The following is a 6,651-nucleotide window of genomic DNA, read 5'->3' on the forward strand; positions in this document are numbered from 1 at the left end:
TTTTTTTTTTTTTTACTGACTTGACTGTTTGTACAATGCCTTTCTCTTTTTTTAGTTGTTTATGTAAAATATTTAGTTTATGTGAAATATTTTGCAATTTTTTATATATATTATTTGAATTATTAGGACGACTGTTTGAAATGCTATCCATGCTACAGCTCGCGAGTGTGAGGGGATGCGCAAGAATAGAACAGAACGCAATATCATTTAAGGGGCAGGTAACTCTTTTGTGGGTTATGTCCCTTTGATTGCAACATTACGTTGGTCTTATCTTGGATTTTAACACTAGTTCGACTAATCCAAATAATTATGAAATGTTCAGTCTTAAAAATAAATGTGATTTTTTTAAGGCTGAAATTATTCGCCTACCGGAATGAATCCATTAATTATTAATTAATCCATTATGGTGTCCCGATCCCTAATAATCTAAATAATTATGAAATGTTTAGTCTTTAAAATATTTCTAATTTTTTTCTTCATGTATTTTATTTTTTAATGAATTGGACACACAAAACAAAAATTAACATAAGAAATCATAAGCCTTCAGCATTGATAAATATAATCAACTTGATAGAAAAACATTACAAGAAAAACGAAATAATGATTACACCTTATTATCGTGACCTACATGCATCGTGTTTTAACATTTGATTTTCTTTTTAAATCATTTCAAATTTGTAAATTAAATTTTATTCTTTCATATTTTGATTTTTTTTTTGTATTAAGAATGGACAAAGATAATATAAATTTGATAGGAAAACAATTCGACACCCTTCTCGAATGAACGAACATTTTTACACGAGGAACGAAATAATGATTGCACCGTGTTACGGTGACCTGAATTCACTTTTCTTTGGCAGTTGACTTTCATTGTAAATAATTTCACGTTTAAATCGTGTTTTTCATCTTTAAATTTTGATATATTTGATCTCTTAATGAATTGAACACACAAAACAAAAGTTGTATCAATTTACTAAAGAAATCCTAACAAACAAAACAAATTGTCTGTTTTGAACACAAAAGAAAAAACGAATTCATCCGATTTTTTTACAATTGAATTCCAGAAATGAAAGGTTAGTTTTTTTCTTCTTTCTTACGCTTTTAAAAATATCATTCACTAACTTTTAAAATCATCTTAAAAATTTTAACAAGTTTATTGATTACGCCATGCTTTATCACAGACGTGAATAAAAAATTAAATAAAAATATTATATATTATTCAATCTGACATTTAGATGTGTGTAAATATGCTTATTTTAATAAATTAAAAAAAAATAATGAAGAAATGCTTATTTTAGTAGAACTCATGTTGGTTGGTTGTTTTTGTTTTACGGCATATCAACCCTTTTCAGATTATTTAATGCTGAATCCAAAGATTTTGAAGAAAATTTTTTTAATAGAAGATATTTGTTTTCAAGTCAGTTTCTATTTAACCCATAGTTGGGACCGTAACAGGTACTACCACTCCAGATCAGAGTGGACCTGGGAGCAATGGCAATTAAAGGGTGGCTCCACACTCCCCAAAGCCCGCAAGCTGGGACCTCACCACTGGATATAGTTTAAGGTCATATCCACGACCAGAACTCCTGTGATTTCTAAGAAAATAATAATGTTTACCATAATGACAATAATTTATATCGAAGTTGGTCGAATAGATAAGCAACGGAACACAATAACTGATATTGTCGATATTTCCTACCGACGAGTGGGGGGGGGGAAGAAAAGACGTTTAGCTTGCAACGAAAAATTACCTTGTTGCTTACAAGCAAACGTATTCTTGTAAATATAACGTGCTGTTAACAGTTGTCATACCAGTCTGATAGATCTCTAACAACGACAAGAACAAACTACAACAACAACAACAACAACAACAACCTACAAAGGTGACTCTTTCTATAGTCTCAATCTCTTGTTCAGCGAGATTGAAACGAGACTGGAATGTCTATTTAAGCTATAAGGAATAGACATCCTATTTTCTTCATTAACAAACACCAGGCCGGGCCGTTCACAGCCATGAGTGTCTTTCCCTTCCCACCGAGCCACCCTCGGTAAATCAATCAATTTAATTATTACAATATTTAATTGTTTTAACATTTTATTATTCATTTTTATTTGTTTATTGTCTGTCTTACCTATTATTTCGCTAGAGAATTCTGTTTGCTATTTGAATGGGGATCAGTTTCTTTTATAAATTCTACATAAAATATTCACCCATTTATTGGCCATCATCAATTAGAAGAAACTTAATGTAGAAAAATCAAAATATACGTTATATATGTTTTTTTCTTTTTATTATGTTTCAGTTGCCTAAAAAGTTTCCGTAAAAAAGGAACTTAAAAAAACTTTAATATTTCCTATATAAATTTAACGTAATGACCATTCACTTCATGGTCAGTTACTGATCAATGAGGCATGTAATTGTTTGCAGTTTTCTAATTTTTGTGATTGTAGTAGATGAACATGATATATTGTGATAGTGATGGGGATCACATAGATTTTTTAGTGCTAATGCAGAGAATGATCAGCGCTATTTTTTAAACCGTATTTCCATGTTTAATTAAAGTCGTATGATATGTTTTTTTATTCAATTGTAAGGTTAAAGTACAGAATAGGTACAAAACACCCTCCCCTCCCCATGTTAAGAATGGCTTTTTAAATGATAACATTATTATTTCAGCAAGGATCACTCTCTGCATGAGTACTTAAATTTTAACCTGAAAGTACAAGTAAGAAAGGATCACTTTCTCCTATATTAAGAATGGCTTTCTAAATAATAATTGACTCACCCCGTTTTTACAGTATCTTTCGTTTATTAAACGACTTTCTAAATAATAACGTTAATATCAATGAGGGGATATTTTTTTAATAAAACAGAACAAATATAGAATGAATGAGTAAAACAAATCCCCCCTTCCCGAACCGAAAATTTAAAATATAAAAATTCATCCCCCATTTTAAAATGAATAGGATGGCACGTTTTTAAAATACCAATTATAAATTTGAATATTAAAATTTTTAAACGCCAACAACACTATTGTCGGATTTTAACCGACTGAAGGGGGTGGGGAGGCGTTTCTGCAAGTCAACGGCTAAACCTGAACTCGACGTAGAAGGAAAAAACAATGAAACTCTTAACTTGTGTGGAGAATCCTTCTCGGCTTTTCTCGGCTAACTGGAGTTGCAACGTATTGCCTCGTTGCTTACAACGACAAATTGTCTTTGTACTAGTAACTGTGAAACGTGTAACTTGACTAAATAAAAAAGTCCAACAAACACATCAACGATAGGGGTGTTTTATAACCCACAAGTTGATGCTATGTAAAGTTCAGTCCGACCCACATGGTGGACAACAAACTACTACTACTACTATAAAATCAGTCGACCAAGAACTTTTTTAAACCTTTTGCTTGAACGACTGCCTCCCAGAATTCCACTGCCTCCCCCCTCCACATCGAGTTCCGGTCAGTAATAATTACCACACTATTTTACAGTATTGGTTATTTACTAAAGTGTTAGGTGAAAGTATAGTTAACAGCATTTGGCTCTTATTCTTCTTCAGCAAATGTAAGAAAGCTAAAACCGATATAACCCCCCCCCCCGGTCAAAATAAATTGCAACCATATTGTTTATACATGGGTTATAATGATCGAAGCCTTGAAAATTTCTAATCTTTTTTTCTTTCTCACTTACATAATTGTTTCTTGGCCTTCGGGACAAGATCAAAGTGTAGTATCTGTTCTTCAGATGCTGCACTTCAATTTCTTGTTCTCTTTCGGTGGAGGAGAAATCCTTCACGACTGAGACAATTTTTATTTTTGTACCTTTTCTTCACGTTAAAAAGCGACCCTGGTGTCTAACTCTGTCCCGTAGGGAGGCATAGTAAATAGGTACATAATTGTTTCTTCTTTTACAGCATTTTGTTCTGATTACATGTTTAAAATTATTTTATGTTTGTTTTAGTTTTCCATGTTTTATTTTCCCATGTTTTATTTATTCTACTTTTACAGTTTATTGTTATTATTATTATTATTATTATTATTATTCATATCTCCCTTTTAATTATGACTTAACCACAAAGAAAAGAAAAACTAATACATAAAACCATTTGTAATTCTCTCCTTGCTCCCTTGTTTTCTTTACTATATGAACATGCAAAAACTTAAATGTGATTTAAATAGTCATATCACGTCACAACTCACTTAGAATTATCCTCTTAATATGAACCTTAATATATAGGATCTCATTATGTTTTAACTGTAAAATGCGTTGTTTTGGATGAATGATTTGTTTATAAAGTAAAAAGGTAAAACATTAAACAACCTTACATAAGAATGCTACTTTTATTTTGAGTGAATTAAATTTTTTTATTATGTAAAAGGTGTATAGGGTAAAACTGAAAAATCGTCACCAAACAACCATACATAAGAATCCTAGCGATTTTACTACAAAGATAATAAATAATAATGAATGCATCAATACTTAATTATCATTGTTTTTAGAAGTACTTTATTATCTAAATTTAACAACGGTTGTTACACCAAGAGTTATTTGGGCTGGTGCATCTGCTGCTTATCTCTCACTCCTGGACAGGGTTCAAAAGAGAGTCGCCAACCTGATAGGTCCTGAACTGTCCTCTAGGCTTCAACCTCTGTCCCATCGACGAAATGTTGCATCCCTCTGCCTGTTCTATAAGTACTTCAATAGTGAATCATTCCTCAAAAATGGCTAGAAATTATGGGGTAATGTAAGTTTTAGCCAACTAAGTCCACTCATAGTCATTTGGAATGTTTTAGGAGTAACATAGTAGCCAAATAGCCGATTTTTTAAGTTTCGGGTAATTTTGGGCAAATTTCGGCTCATTTTGGCCCTTCTTTTCATCCTATAAACCCAAAAATGCCTAAAAAATGGCTAGAAATCATCAGTCTCAACTATCTATACCAATTTGTATCCATTTAGGACGTTTAGGTGCATGCAATTTTGCATGATGTAAATTTTTTGCTGCAAATGGTGATTTTGGGCCACCGGGGGGGGGGGCACTATCATAAAAAAAGCCCCCCACATGCCAAAAATGACTTTTTTTTTTAAATTCTTTTTTTCTCTATCTATTATCATCCTAATGAAGAGATTAAGCTAGGTGCAAATGGTTTTTGAAGATAGACCCCTAGTACTGCCGCCCTCTAGTGAATGCTCTGACGAACTGCAATCACTTGTACCTCCTCGACGAACTGCAAGCGCTTGTACCTCCTCAATGTGACTACGTCAAGGAGGTACAAGTGCTTGCAGTTCGTCAGAGCATTCACCATTAAAGTACTTATAGAACACAGCAACTACATACGGCATAATCATGTTGACACACCGGTTCCCGTCAAATCACTGAAGTTAAGCAACGTTGAGCCTGGTCATTACTAAAATGGGTGACCAATTTGGAAAGTCCAGGTGCTGTATGTAGGAGGACGTCGACATCTCCCTGCAAAAAGTTGCAAAAACCTAACGTCGTCATCTCCCCTAACAGGGATATACATGCGACTGGGGACTGCTTGTGAATTTCATACTCCCATTAAACTTCCTCCTTTGAGGGAAGCTGGTTAAACCCTGAATAGGGTTGGTGCTGACTCCACACACACACATGACTACCCCTGACAAACCTGACAAGCAACTCAGTCCCACCCCTTTACAGTAGAGATCCCCAGGTGTAAGAAAGCCTTTTATCCAATAGTTGCTTCCCCAGAACTACAAGACTTTGGAACTCCCTTCCGGGATTCTGCTTCCTCTAGTGTACTGATATGCAGAAGTTCAGTGTAATTTGAACAAACACCTTGCTACTCATCTCCCTTCATAATGCCCTGCAACTTATGTCCCCGATAGTAGCCCCCGACTTCAAAGTGGTACTGTGCCTTGTGTGGGGTGGACATTGATTTTAAAAAATTAATCTGACACTATATATCTATAATATAAAGCTGAACGTCTGTGTGTGTGTCTGGTCACGAACACGCTCCTAGGTTGAATATTATAGAAAACTGATCACATATAATGATAGAAGATGTATCGAGACACAGGAATGACTATGTTTGATCTGGAATAATGATGATTCATTAAAGTTGTGGGGTCTGCGTATGCACCTGGTCCACAAAGTATGGAAATAAAAATGTAAAAATTAAAAAAAAACGTTTACAAGTGTTTTTGATATAGATGTACATAATAATACTTTGATAAGTATGTTTTAACTTAAATAGGGATGGTATAATAAAATTGTGGGGGTCTTCGTTCGCGCTTGGTCTCCAAAGAATGGAAATAGGCACAAACTTTAATAAATACTTTTCATACCTATCTGCATAAGTATACTTTGATAATTATGTTTCAGTTTGAAGAAATATGGAATAATAAAATTATGGGGTGTTCGTTCGCACCTGACCTCCATAGAATGGAAATATGTCACAAAGTTTTACAAGGTTTTTTAATATAGATCCACAGAATATTGTGATAAGTGTTTCAGTGTGAACAGGTATGGTATAATAAATTATGGGGTTTATCTATTTCATTTTTACTTTCATCATATTTTGCTTTGGTTTTGATACCACTAAATTCGAAGGTATCTCTTTATAACCCTTCCTTTTTATAACCTATCAGATTTTCACAAATCAGAGTCCATTT

General features: G+C 33.5%; 1 pseudogene; it reads left to right on the top strand.

Moving 5' to 3' along the window:
* Window positions 1-5,329: 5,329 nt before the first annotated feature.
* On the top strand, window positions 5,330-5,448 carry LOC145240402 (5S ribosomal RNA; annotated as a pseudogene).
* Window positions 5,449-6,651: the final 1,203 nt, after the last annotated feature.

The sequence above is a fragment of the Euprymna scolopes genome, chromosome 19, assembly GCF_053919585.1.
Source record: "Euprymna scolopes isolate OS-2025 chromosome 19, ASM5391958v1, whole genome shotgun sequence".
In the NCBI taxonomy this organism is placed as follows: domain Eukaryota; kingdom Metazoa; phylum Mollusca; class Cephalopoda; order Sepiida; family Sepiolidae; genus Euprymna; species Euprymna scolopes.